This window comes from Pelodiscus sinensis, chromosome 21 (genome assembly GCF_049634645.1).
Source record: "Pelodiscus sinensis isolate JC-2024 chromosome 21, ASM4963464v1, whole genome shotgun sequence".
NCBI lineage: Eukaryota > Metazoa > Chordata > Testudines > Trionychidae > Pelodiscus > Pelodiscus sinensis.
Genome location: NC_134731.1, coordinates 22,007,606 through 22,022,096, shown reverse-complemented (window position 1 = coordinate 22,022,096; position 14,491 = coordinate 22,007,606). Strand labels below are relative to the sequence as shown.

At 44.2% G+C, this 14,491-nt stretch overlaps 1 protein-coding gene and 1 long non-coding RNA gene across 10 annotated transcripts in view; one reads left to right on the top strand and one right to left on the bottom strand.

Annotated features, from left to right (window-relative positions):
* AUTS2 (activator of transcription and developmental regulator AUTS2) overlaps window positions 1-14,491 on the top strand; it is a 1,132,674-nt gene that overhangs the window by 688,089 nt on the left and 430,094 nt on the right. The window lies entirely within an intron of this gene.
* Window positions 353-14,450, bottom strand: LOC142819197 (uncharacterized). Its single transcript, XR_012896991.1, has 3 exons — window positions 14,345-14,450; window positions 13,566-13,671; window positions 353-492 (listed from the first exon to the last, which is right to left on the bottom strand). It is a non-coding gene; the product is annotated as an uncharacterized LOC142819197 (long non-coding RNA).

Below are 14,491 nucleotides of genomic sequence, written 5' to 3'. Positions count from 1 at the left end.
TCAGATCAACACACCAATTAGAAAAGGAAGCATCAGGTATTATTTGTATTATTTATTGGTATTACTGTAGCATTTAGGAGCCTAGTAGTAGACAAAGACTCATCATACTAGGTGCTCTAGAGGCACAGAACAAAAAGATGGCCCCTGATCCAAGCACGGTACACATTGGATCTTGAAGTCTGAAATATTAGTCCCAAACACAGACTGTAGAGAAACATCAATACATTTATTCTACTGCTAAAGCTGCAGTAATTAAAAAGTTAAAGTAATCATAATAATTAATAATACAAAAGTAATTAAAAAGAACACTTGAATGACTCCAGTTTACTCTGCTGTAATCAGACTGCTACATTTTGGAATGAATGGTGAAGTCATCACGTTTGGGAAATATAGTAGAGGGGCCTGGCAAGCCGGCAGATGGAATAAAAACCAACCTTCTAAATCCAGGATGGATAATCTGCCAGCCTTTTCAATCAATCAGTGACAGGTAATCTGCAAGGTTTAGACATTTTATCCCATTATGTATAATCCAACTTAATATCTGCTGCTCTCTACAAACAAAGAACACAGTCACCAATCCTAATACCGGAATCAACACGGATTTTTCTTTTTTTTCCTATTGTTTATTTTAGTTGTTGTATATTAATACAACACTTAAAATATGCTCCGTGTTTTGCAACCCGAACAAACAAACAAACCTGTGATCAGACTAGGACATTCTTACAAACCTGCTTCTTTTGTGTGGCAACTGGTAGTCTGAAAGAATCAATTGGTAGAGTTGGTCAAAACTGTGTTTCCTTTTTTTTTCCTTTTTTTTTGTTGAGATTTACAATTCGTATGTTGCTCATAGATTTTTTTTCTCAATATATTTAAATTTTCAACACTGTTTTTGTGTTAAATATAATCTAATCCGCACTATTGAGTGGATAGGTGCTAATAAAAATTAGTAATACAAAAGTAATTGAAAAGTTGCTATAGCAATTCAGTCATGCATAGGTGGCCTCATCCCCATCCTGCCATCATTCATTGCTGGGCAAAAGTCCTTCCACGTTAACATCTTGAATCAATTGGGCCTAAACTTTCCCTGCAAATCATGTTGTCTGTATACCCCGACTTTCCTTATTCTCCCTTGGCCACCAGTCTGTCATTACCTTGTTTTGTATCCGTAATAAAACTGCCAGATTAGATTGGTGGTTGTTTTAGAGATGTATGAGTAAGCATTTTAGTGGAAACCTCTAAACATATGCTGGAAAGGTGGTCTTGACCAAAAGGCCCAGGAGGTAGCAGAGGCCTGTACGAGCCACAGTTGTTTCTGCCATTTCACCCGAAAATATTCCAGAAATTCTTGCTTCTCTCTAAGGATAACATTGCTCATGAATGTGAGGCTCTCTCTGCCTTCTGGTTACAAAGCAGTTGGCTCTCTCTTAAATCTTCTCCCACGTAGTGAACCTCAGGCAGAGGCGACGGCTTCCCTTGGGTTGTCTCCGGGCCATAGTGGGTGATTAATCAGCCTTTTTACTTGCAGTTACTTTGAAAAATTAGTTTGGTGGAGTTTGTTACACCCCCTCCCCAGTACTCAGATAAAGCCTGTTCAGTGCCCCAACCAGAGAAGCTCCGAGTCCTGCAGCTTTTATTTATGCTCTTACCACATGCTCACAGTTGTGCACAACACTCGGACCCCCCCCCCTTCTCCTTTTTTGAATTACTAGCAGGTGACAAATAGCTACTGCTTTCCACTCCATTTCTCCAGGCACAGCTTCTTTCCTGTCCTCATGAGGTTTCTGACCTTTCAGTCGATGCCTTTTGCAGTCCCCTAGGGGCCTCCAGGGAGTTGTAATGGACTCACGTTAATTGCCTGTTGAAGGACAGAAGCAGTTCCTTGCAGGATGATTGGTGATCCCCCTGTGAGTACAGCTGTCCTGGTCAGTGAAAAGATTGATCTGACACACACACAAACATTTCGGCTCACTGCTCAATGCATCTCGCAGAGCAAGCACATAATCACTGCTCTGGCTTTAGTGGTTTCCTGTCTGCCCACGCTGCACTGTGGTTCTATTTGCTAGCACTGGGACTCAGAAGCGAGAGAGAGGCTATCCATTCTAATCCCCTTGTGGGTTACGGTAGTTTAGATAGAAGATACCCCACAGAGTGCAGTATAATCCAAAGATTTATAAAGTCAGCCTTATGGGCTTTTCCCCCCTTTGCTCCCGGTGGAGCAAGCCTTTCCGACATGTTTTCTTGAGGTTTGAAAGGAAAGTGAGGCTTTTTAAAAAAATCACACAGGAAACAAATCTCATTTGCAGAAAAATCCAAATATTTATTTAAAATCAAAGAAGGGGGAAAGAGAAACATTTTTTCACTTGTTCTTGTGTGTTTTATTTTGCTTCTGCCTGTGGACTGCCATTTCATCTATACCCTACCAGGTATAGATCGGCTGTTCGGTTTGCAGAAGTCTATGCAAATGTTATTTTTCCTCACTTTCAGTTTGCATGTATTGGCTCAGCCTGAGTGTGAGGTTCAAACCGAAAATCTCAGAGAAACTCAGCTGAAATAATCAGAGCTAGCTTGGTATGTCTAAACCTTGCCAAACTCCCCCTAGGCAAGTTTTCTGTCTAAAAATATTAAACCTCCCATTCCTTGGCCTCGGGCTCATTTAAAGAAGATTTCGACCTCATTCATCTTTTGTGGCTTATAACAAAGGTTTTGCATTGATCTGGTCACCACACTCAGAGACACCTGTCCCTAAAGTAAATCCCCAGCCAAGTTTAAAAGAATTGACTTAAGTATTGCTAAAGCGAGTCTCTTCTCAACAGCCTCATTCTCTCTGCTCCAGGTTTCGAGATGGTGCTGAATTCTATCCCTGGATGATCCAATCACATGTGAAATTGGTGTGGTTCAGGATCTTGATTTTGCAAATGTCCTTCGTACTTGTCATAAAGACTTGAACTGAAATCTGACCTCCAAACACTGTGGTGTTGTGGGTAGTGTTCCCTCTAATGTTTTCCATCAATATGTGGCATAAATTTTGTTACATGCATTGAGGCATTTGTGGATGTGAACCACCAGTAAAAACACATGCTGCTGACTGTGGGCGCTCTGCTGATCAGCTGAGCGGCATTTAAATCTTTCCTGGGTGGCTGCCCAAGTGCTCAGCTTACAGGGAACCCTGAATTTGCGAGTCATGTGAGGCCCAGATCCATGGGTGATTCTATAGTTTTACCAGCTCAGAGTCTAAGATTCCAAGTACTTTATATCTGATGCAGAGTCTATTAGCACAGAGTGGTACAGCAGCCACTGCTTTGAAGCAATATTTAATGGCTATACTTTTGTTACATTTTGGTCACTGTTCATGTTTTAGGAAAAGTATAGGAATGAAGGCTGGGAAGCAACAATGCTGAAAGAAAACTAGAGGTGACAGAAGGCAGTAACCTAGTGTGAGATTATAAAAAAGTCTACTGGAATTTTGGATGACAGAGGTAAACCTTCACAACCAGTATAAGCACCATCAATTTCTGAGCATCTCGTTATCAGAAACTTATTGAAAATTTAATATAGCTCAGAGAACCCAAGCTAGAAAGAACCATGAAGCTGGAGAAACAGGCTTCAGAAGAAAGATTAGAAGACCTAGCTGTATATAAAGAGGATAAGCACTAAGGGTATGTCTACACTACAGCGCTTAATAGTTAATTCGAATTAAGCTAATTGGAAATAACGCATCTATACACAAACATTATTTCGAAATAGCGTTTTGCTATTTCGAAATAGCACGTCCACACTGAGTGGACCCTGAACAGAAGTTAAGGCTGGCGGGAACCAGTGCCGGCAGGGCATCAGGTTACGACTTCGTGTGTGGGGCTGCTGCCTGAGGCTAAATGAGCTCCGTGCTTAAAGGGACCCTACCCCCACCCTGGACAGAGTTCTCAGGGTTCCCCGCTTACTTGTCTACCTCCATGAGGGACAGCAAAGCAGTCCTGTCTTGGAGTGCCCTGAGTGCCCGAACTTGGCACACCACAGCACTCGGCCACATGGAGCCAGAGCTGCCCCTGGGCACACCAGTGCGTCTCGTGGGGTCGTTGCCATCAGCTCAGCTGCACTTGCTGCAGGCTGCCATCCAGGGGATCCATCGGGGGGCTGTCAGGATCCAGGAGGCCCTGTGGGAGAGCGTCCACCCCGAGGAGCCCTCAGAACCTCCCCGGTCCTCCCCACCGGGGGCTCATGCTCCATTCCTCCCTCACGTCCTTCCACTTACCTCTCCCTAGCCCCCCTGGGAAGGGCTGGAGGCCCCCTATTTCGAATTAAGTGTCTACACAGCACTTAATTCAAAATAGCTATTTCGAATTTGGCGTTACTCCTCGTAGAATGAAATTCGAATTAACTTCGAAATAGCAGTTTGCACGTATAGACGTTATTAAAGTTAATTCGAAATAACGGCTATTATTTCGAATTAACTTTGCAGTGTAGACATACCCTAACATAGTAAGTCTTAAAAACAATGAATAGTCTAGTGGCACCTTAAAGACTAACAAAACATGTAGATAGCATCATAAGCTTTCGTGGGCACAACCCACTGCCCACGAAAGCTTATGATGCTATCTACATGTTTTGTTAGTCTTTACGGTGCCACTAGACTATTCATTGTTTTTTTAAGTTTTTCTAGTTATAGACTAACTCGGCTACCCCTCTGAAGCTTTATAACATAGTAATGTTTTACATACAAGTGTGTGAAACCCCAAGGAGAGATAGGAATTGTTTAGACTTGCACTTTATTTTAAGAAGTCTCGGAGGGGTGGCAGTGTTAGTCTGTAACTATAAAAACAACTAGTGGTCCTGTGGCACCTTAGAAATGAACAAAGGTATAGGATCATGAGATTTCATGGGTAAAACCATACTCGTCTGATGAAATGGGTTTTATCCACAAAAACTCATGATCCAATACCTTTGTTAGAACATAAGAACGGCCATACTGGGTCAGACCAAAGGTCCATACAGGCCAGTATCCTGTCTGTCGATAGTGGCCAATGCCAGGTTAGTCTTTAAGGGTATTTCTACACTACATGGCTCCGTCAACAGAGCCATGTAGAGTTGTTTATTGGGAAAAGGGAAATGAAGCGGCGATTTAAATGATCTCCGCTTCATTTAAATTTACATGGCTGCCGCGCTGAGCCGACAAACAGCTGATCAGCTGTTTGTTGGCTCAGCGTGCTAGTCTGGACGCTCCCCTGCCGACATCAAAGCCCTTTGTCGGCAGCCCCGGTAAAGCTCATCCCACGAGGAATAACGGGGCGGTCGACAAAGGGCTTTGATGTCGGCAGGGAAGCGTCCAGACCAGCACGCTGAGCCGACAAACACCTGTTTGTCGGCTCAGCGCGGCAGCCATGTAAATTTAAATAAAGCCGCGATTATGTAAATCGCCGCTTCATTTCCCTTTGCCTACAACCCTAATCTACATGGCTCCGTCGAGATAACCCTAGTCTACATGGCACCATTGTTTCGAGATAACTTTGTGATTTTGAAATCACAATGCGAGTGTCTACACAGCCATTCTGTTATTTCGAAACAATTTTGAAGTTACAGATGGCTTATTCCGAAATCTGTAAACCTCATTCTATGCGGAATAATGCCTCTGCCCTCACCAGGGCCATTCTAAGTTATTCCTCCCCAGTGCCTTCTGGGGCTCTAAATCCAGATAGCACGTCTACATTAGGGAAGCCTGCCTTGGACTCATTTTGAGGCTTCCTTCCAGTGAGAACATGCTATTTCTAAATAAGATATTTTGGAATAATTATTCTGCAATAGTTTATTTTGAAATAGCTGTGCAGTGTAGACATACCCTAAGGTGCCACCGGACTGTATTATTTTAAGTTACCTGCATGGGCTGGTTTTCTGTAAATGGTTTTGTCTGTCTGTCCCACATTAGACATTGGTGAGTTGTGAGGTACGAGGACATTAGTGGGATGTTCACCTCATGTCAAATTATAGAAAACTGAGGCGAAAGGGAACCAGGGCCAAAATCCACCTCATCTGTGTAAAAGTGCCCTTTTGTCAATCTAAATTGCATTTGGAGTTAAAGATATCAATCCATCCTTTCTTGCTGCTTCGTCAGTATTTTTGGCAGTGTACGCTGTAGCACCAAATCCACATGGTTGGACCCTCACAAACATTGAGGGAGTCAATCTTGTCCCTTTATGATGTATGGGCGTATTGGAAAGTGAGGGGGAAAAAACACAGACCATGCAGCTGATGAGAGTTGAAGGTACTCAGCACCTTACAGGAAATTGCAGAGAGAACATTTGGCAGAACTGAAAATAGAATCTTGATCACTTGCATCTTCTGCCCTGTCCATAAAATTGGTCCTCCTCCTTTTTTTACTTCACCTCCGCATGCTAAAGACAGACTGGGCACTGCATTACCTGCATTGTTTAGTGTAAGTCAGACGTAGTTAGCTGCTGTTTTATTACTGTTTTTTATATTTAGCATAGGTATGGATGTGACCTGAGGCTGAGTTTAGATTTGAACAGATGAGAAAGTTGGTGTTTATCATGCCAGCCAACAAACCAATTAAATATTTCCAGACTGGCAGAGATTGCTTCTTCCCCTAAACCCCCTCCCACTCTCCCAATTCCCACCAAGATTAAATAAAATGGATGCTCAGATTGTGAAAATGGCAGTGGAAATAAGACAGAAAGAAGTAGCTCTGTTGACAAGCTGTGTGGCAGTGTCCAGTAATTAAAGATTAAATAACTGGAGACCAGCCAAAGATCCAAACAAAAAACATCTCAAGCATCTAGAATAGCTCCAGTGTAATAGAGTTTTAGACAGATTCATTTGTTGAAGTTACTGCCAAGTGCCTCAGTGTTACATGGCTTTCGATAGGGGAGCTGGTTTTAAAAGAGTAACTAAAAAGAGGATTAAATCAGAGTACAAAACCTGTTGCCATGTTTACTTCAGGATTAATGCAAAGATAAGAAAACTGTATTACTGTGAGCCGTGCGAACAAGACCGCCATTTTTCGTCAAGTCACAGAACCACAAAAAAAAACCCTGTATGCATTAGGAACTATGTAAATAACAGCCACTAATAATCATTTATCGTGTCTGATAACGTAAAAGACAGAACTTCTCTGAAGGCAGAATATATTCTGTTCTGTTTTTTAAAAAACGCTATGCTCTTTTTGTAACTCGAATTAAAAATTTAAGCTGGTAATTTTTTTTTAAATGCAGGTGAGACTTTTCATCAGCATTCTGAATTGAAGTTAAATTTCCCCACTTGTCAGTCACCTCTGTTAACAGTACTATAGTATGTGATGAAAATAGCCCCATAAGGTATAATAATGAATGCCTAGACACTGTCACTGAGCAGGTCAGCATACACCTTGTTGGGACTGGCGCATGGGAAAAGCCTCGCTGTTTAAGACTTGCTTTGGGGGTCAGGATAACAACTTAGCAGGGAAAGCAGCAGGAGGATATGGCAGAGATGTTATCACTCTCTGGGCATGTCTAGACTACGTTTTATTTTCGAAAGAGGATATGCAAATTCCACGGGCCCCCAGTTGCTCTGCCCAAGGCCCCAAATCTTCTTCCGATCGCTTTTTCGAAAGCAAGTCATTCAAAAGTGAAAGTAGTCTGGACATGTTTTTTTCAGGAAAAAAACCCTTTTTTGAAAAAACCGCGTAAACTTCTTTTTTAAGGAAAAGCGGGGTTTTTTTCGAAAAAAGGAAGGGGATTCCGAAAAAAACCGCATCCAGACTACTTTCACTTTTGAAAGAACTGCTTTTGAAAAAGCGATCGGAAGAAGATATGCAAATTCCCCCTGAATTTGCACATGCCCTTTCGAAAATAAAACGTAGTCTAGACATACCCTTTGATTGGGAGAGTCATTTGCTGTTGACCAAATTCATGAAATGGGGGGGATTGGTAGATCACTGCACTTGCACTTTACTTTCCCCATCTGCACATACCCTGGAGGATGTGATCACTGCTCTCAAAAGCAGATCATGCTACCTTTGTCCATGTTTTGTCACCTTGGGTATGTCTACACTACCCCCCTAGTTCGAACTAGGGGGGTAGTGTAGACATACCCCTTGAGATTAGATTCCTACAGCCTACTCCCAGTGGTGGATTAGACACTGGGCCAATGGATGGACACTTGGGCCATGTCCCAGGGTCCTGGCCATTTGAAAGGCCTGGAAGAATGGGGACCTCTGGGCTCTAACCTGGTCCTCCTGCCTCTGCTGGGGAGCACAGGAGTGCAGGTGTGCTTGTCGGATCAGCTCAAATCCCCATGCCCGGACCCCCATTTTCCTAGCAGGAGTGCTGGGTGGAGGTAGGGAGATTGCAGGTGGAAGAGGTGAGGGAGGGCCCCCAGTTGCTCTGCCCAAGGCCCCATAAATCTCTACTCTGTCTTTACATACCCCATCCACCCTCCTCTTTAATCAGTTAACCAGTTAAACAATATATTTAACCAGTTAACCAATTAAATGGAATTTTACATCCCTACCTTTCAAGCGATCGCACCCATTTGTAGTTGATGGAGAGACTCAAACTTGATTCTCATTGATTGAACAGGTTTCTTGGATCTGAGATATCTCAAATCTTCTAATCCTTATGGCATGATGCATACGCATATGCGGGAAAGCTCAGAATATTGTCTAGCAAAATTGCAGGTTGTGGGTGGTTTGCTATGCTATTCCTGGTCGCATGGATTATTTTTTTAATATGATTATTATGGTGTGTAGACATAGGGTTGCGTATGTATGTTTTTAAATTATTAATTATAAAATAACGTGCTTGACTACGGCTCTAACAAACTGCAGTCTTTTTTCATAAGGAAGTACAGGTCACTTTTTGTTTGTGTTCCCAGTTTTTGTCAGCAAGGAACAAAACATACCAACAACATGGCAGGAATATTAAAAGGAACAATTTGGGGTATGGTTTAGCTTGGCACTGGGGGGAAAATAATTTAGTTTCAAGCCTCATGGTTCCCATAATGGCTAATGGGAACTGCAAAAGAGGAACTCTTATGGACTGTGCTGAAAATGTGCTCTGTTAACTGCCTCAAATATGTATTTCATTAATATTTAATAAGCGACTGATTATATGTTAAATGCCAACTGACTCTTAAAGTCGTAACTATTGAGGTTTAGGAACCACACAAGGCATCTCTTTTATCAAATTAATAAGGCTGCTGAAAAATGTTACCTGGCAGTCACAATAAGACATGGACAAATTTTGTTTTAATAGAGTAACACATTGTACTTAGTGAGGCTCATTCAGATAAATGGAGAGACTCACATTCACTTCAATGGCCTGGTATCAGGTCCCAAAAGGTTTGAGATTATAACTTATGCATTAACATAATAGAATAACCTAATTAAGAGGACGTTCATTAGTCAGTTGTTGGCTGTCCAATTCTAGCTACTTGTGGTTAACACCATGATGAACAGTTTGGTGTGTGCAATTCAATTAAAAGATTGTAATAAAACAATGAGTTTCATTTGTGCCATCCCTGGTCACATCACACTACAGCGACTGGCAAGACAATACCGTCATGTGCCATTTTAATTTCTCGTTATGAACAGAGACGAGCCAAACGGGTTGGGAACTACACAGGCACCTCTGAATGTCATTTGGGTGTGAGGACAGGAAATCAGTTGCCCATGAAAATTAAATGCGTTTGACTACTCACAGCTTCACTAGCTGCTGTGAATGGGATGATGTATTTCTTCTTTACTGCCTGAAAAGGGTACTTCTGCAGATGGTGCAACATCAGAGATAATTGGTTGGCATTGTTAAGCCAATCAAAATAAAGACTACTGAGAAAGGTGTAGTGCATTGATGGCGTGGCCTCTCTCTCAGCCATCCACCTCCTAGCGGACTGGGACATGCAATACATCATCTTTTACTCAAGACAAACACTGCTTTGAGAAAAGAAAGTGCCACAATCTGCTTCGGTGATCATGAAAAATGGTGCTAACGTTGCTTATTGCAAAGCCCTAGAGCCAAACATCACCTTGTTCTCTTGGAATTTGGCTCCAGGTCAGGATTTCAACTTAACAGGCCAAATCTCGCTTCTCCCCTGTTTAGAAGAATCTGATTTTTACTCCTTGGCAAGCTGCAGCTCCATGCACTGAAATTAAACATGTAAGTTTTACAGAATGAATGGAGGACCGGAAAGGAGATTTTGGTTTCCATGGATTTCTCAAAACCATTTCTGGAGTTGCAGAAATTCTGATGATATTGGCAAGATAATTTGGCAAGGGTACTGCAGAACTGCACAAATCATGAGGTCTGTTTTGTTTGCCAGCCTGTAGAGAGACTTGTATAGCAGACTTGCCCTTTTAGAGCCCCTGGATTTAATGCCCTCTGAAGCCAGTGGGAAGACTTTGATTTCAGTGACTTCTGCATTGCTGGAATGTCCCCATCTCAGGCTGCCATTTTCTGGCATTGCTGTATAGTCAGCCTACATCCGACCCAAGGCATGGCCGGAGATAAAAGCATTGCATGCACATTGATCTTTCTCCAGTAATAATACATGCACAGTCATGGCTAATAAGACTTTCTGTCCAAAAATGAAAGAAAAATCTTGCTTTAATAATGAAAACAAAGGTGCCTGTAATCAGGGTATATTCTGCAAACCTTTACTCATCTTGAGTAATGACTGACTCCACAAATAGCCCCATTGCTTACAGTGGAACCATAGCAGCGGCAAGAGCCCTGGATCCTGGATATCACCACCAGAGTACCATGTAGCGCGATCTAGGCAGTACTGGGACAGCCTGGGGGGGAGGGGTGTCGCACAGTGCATTCCGGGTGGCCCTGAGGGCTGGCTGCCCCCATGGTTGCCCCTTCTGCCCAAAACCCTACCCCTTCCAGAAGCCTGGAGCCTCCCCCCACCTCACCCAAGGGCGAAGCGAGGCTGTCGCCCCACTGAATGTGGCTAGTTCATTGTCGGTTACTCTCTTGCTAACAAGTCTACTTGCATGATAATGCAGTGGTCTCTGTAAACCCATGAAACTGAGAACATCTGCCTGCTTTTCATCGCTGTCTGTCATGGAGCCATGAAAAAGGAGACATGTATGTAGCTTCCTAGCATTTCTAATGAGAAGTTCTTCTACTATCCTGAGCTAGAAATCTGCCACAAATTCATCAGCTCTCCTTGTCCCAAGGAGCTGTTTTAGACCATGAGGGTACATCTAGACTACGGGCTTTTGTCAACAGAGGCTTTGTCGACAGATACTGTCGACAAAGCTTCTGTCAACAAAGAGCATCTAGACTACAGCCAGTTCTGTCGACAAAGCAAGCCGCTTTGTCGACATGAGAGTGTAGACGCAAAGGACAGTGAAGAGGCAATAATGCCTTCTGTCGACAGAACTGTCGACAAAAGGCATTATTCCTCGTAGAATGAGGTTTACCGCCGTCGACAAAACTGCCGAGTTCTGTTGACGTTATGTCGACCGAACTTGGTGGTAGTGTAGACGCAGGTATAGTTTTTTTGACAAAAGTCCACTTTTGTTGACAAAACCCTGTAGTCTAGACATACCCATGTGTGTAGCTCAGGCTCTGAGCGGTTTGAATGACTGCTCTACTCACGAGCTTCTCCAGAATCTGTTAATAATTTTGCAGTTTAGGTTCTGAAGCAGTGCACAGGACCCAGGTAGCCACTGACCCATTATTACGCTCCTTCTTGAAAGCCTGATTGCTACTTTTTTCCACTATCAATTAAAGTTATTTGTACAGTCAGACTCAGTGAGACGCTATAGTTCTTTTCCAAGATTGACAATCAATTTGTTTCTCACCCGCTCCAGCTTCATGCCCCTTCAGCTCCTTGCTCGTATGTGCCTCACAAAAAATATTTGTCTTTGTTTGACATCCGACCCTTCTCCCCAGACTGTCAGACTGAAGCATGCGTTGTGAATAACATGCAGTATGTCTGGCATGTAATACATACTGTAAAAGCAGTATGTTAATATTGATTTAATTGATTTTTTTAAAATCCTTTGAAACACAAGCAACCCCTCTGCTTAACACACGGCAAAGTGTCGAGCAGCCAACTGGTGACCATGAAAGAAGAGGAAAGAATGAGGAGTCCTCCCAGGATGCATTGACAAGCCCCCAGTTCGGTTATCAAGGCCCTGCACAAGCCCCGGCTCCTGTTATTTCAAAGAGGCAGGGAACAGATCAGATGGCTCCATCAAGAACTGGGTTTTAACAGCAGATGGGTATCCAGTTCCCATTCTGTCTGTATCAGATCTCCAGTCTGCTTCATAACGTTGCCCTTTGGTGGACGGTAGGGTCACAGCTTCTCACTGCCCTTGCTTTCTGGGCTGCGGTGGTGGGGAGAGTGTGTTGTGGTGTTTTGTTTTTTTCTCCGCTGTGCCGGAAGGCTGTGATATTTCTGCAGCTGGCAGCATGTCTGTGAGAGACAAGGCAAACTGAACAGGGCTTGATGTGTGAATGACAGATCCCCGAGGTGATGCCTCTCGGAAGCTCTTGATCTGACTGGTTTGAAGTTGAAAGCTCCTCAGGTCATACTGAAAATGGTCGCCACTGGGCATTTCTTTCATCCCTCTCCCCCTCCCAGAGTTTTTACAATCGCGGGTTTCTTGTTGTTCCTTGCATCCTTTATCGTCTCTTTGATTGCCGTGAGGTGCCTTTTGTTGTATTTAGGGGAAGGAAAATGTGTCCCTTTAAATTGGCAGCTGTAATGTGGGCCAGTCTCTCACAGGATGACTGTTTTAAGTGCGTGCCGTGTGTTTTTTAAGGACAGTTTCTACTTATTGATTAGGCTAGATCTATACTGCTCAGTGGAAGGCAGCTCCTGCCATCATGGGCAGCAAATTCTATGGTTCCAAGGTGTCTGGAAACCAGGAATATTCCTGGCCTGGAGTCCAGTTCCACCAAAGTTCAGGTCTCCCCCCCTGACCCGACCTGCCACCGCTGTGCTCCCCTCCTCTCCCGGCATGTCCCGCTTGCCGCCCCTGAAAGATTTAAAACGGCCTGGGGTCCTCGCCATCCGCATGGTAGCACAGCAGGGCTAGAGCAGCTTCTGGCCATTGGCTTTGTACAGCTGCCAGCCCGTGCATCCCTGCAGCTCCCGGGGGGAGCAGTCTTTGCATACTGCTCTGCCCCGAGCATCCTTATAGCCAATGGGAAGCTGCAGGCAGCAGTGCCTGAGGGCAGCAGTGTGTGGAGACCCCCCAAGCCCTCCCCACCTAGGAACTTCTGCCAGAGCGGGGTGTGAGGTAAGCACCACACCCTCTGCCCCCTCTTCCCACATCCCAGCCTGCACCCCATCCCTTACTCCAGCTTAGAGCCTGTACCCAGCACCCAAACTCCCTCCCAAAGCCTGCCCCCTCCCCTGCTCAAACTGCCTCTGCCTCCAGAGCCTTAGGCAAGTGGGGAGGAGAGAGTTTGGGTGGGGGAAGGGTGTTGGATCTGGCCACCACCCAAATTTCTGCAAACCCACTGCCCATGCCTGTCATTGTCAGTCCCCCACTACACCAGCCTAATAATCTCCACGAGAGGCCGATGCAGTAAGGGCGCTGCAGTGTCTGTGTAGATACTTACATCGTGTCTCAGCACCATGCTGCCCCAGCTGTCAGCCCCCCGAAATGCCCCTGTGAAGTCAGCAGGGGTGCTCTAGGTTCGGATGTGCACCATCAGCAGAAAGAGGCTAGTGTGGATGTGAAAAAGCACAGTAATTACTGTGGTGGCTGTAAGTCCACCTAACATAGGTCAACTTCACTGTCTAGCCCAGACGAGGCCTTAGTAACCTATGTCGATCCTGGCATTTGCCAGTCAGGCTAACATTGAAGAGATGGCCATTCTAGGGTTTTTTGTTCCCCCTCTTCTTACCAACAATACCTCCTTAACTAAATAGACACGACATAATAAGGTAAATGAATGTGGAAGGGGAATGTGCCATTAGACAAACCTGTATTCTCATAACCCCGTGATCGCTGTATAAGCAGCGTTAAAACAGCTATTCTGCCATGAGCCAGGAGAACAGTTGCCATTACCTGCAATTTGTCGCCTAATATTGAACTTTCCTTTGGGTGAGCGCACGAGGAGTCCTAGACCAAAGCTCCATGTTGTGCACCATGCAGAAGGGTCACTTGGCGCAGAGAGAAGGTCAAAGAACAGTAACTAGAGGAGCAGACTCTCAAATAGGATAATAAAATCCAGGCACAAATTCAAGGGGTTGAAGCAATTGAAGAGGTCATGAATGGCACATTCCAAATAGAACCATACAGGGTCCATCTGCCTCCACATGACCCTAGCTACACAGTACGCTGCCAGGTCATCATTAATTAGAATTGCCATATTACTGCTTCCTTTTCACTCACATTGAAAAGCTGTTGCATCTGACGGCCTTTCCCCAGGGACTAAGGGCTAAGTCACAGGGCGTAAATGGAGAGTAATTGCACTAAGTATTCTGTATTAAGAGTGGTAGAAGAGAGCAGAATCTGGCAAATGATCTCATAATGAGACCG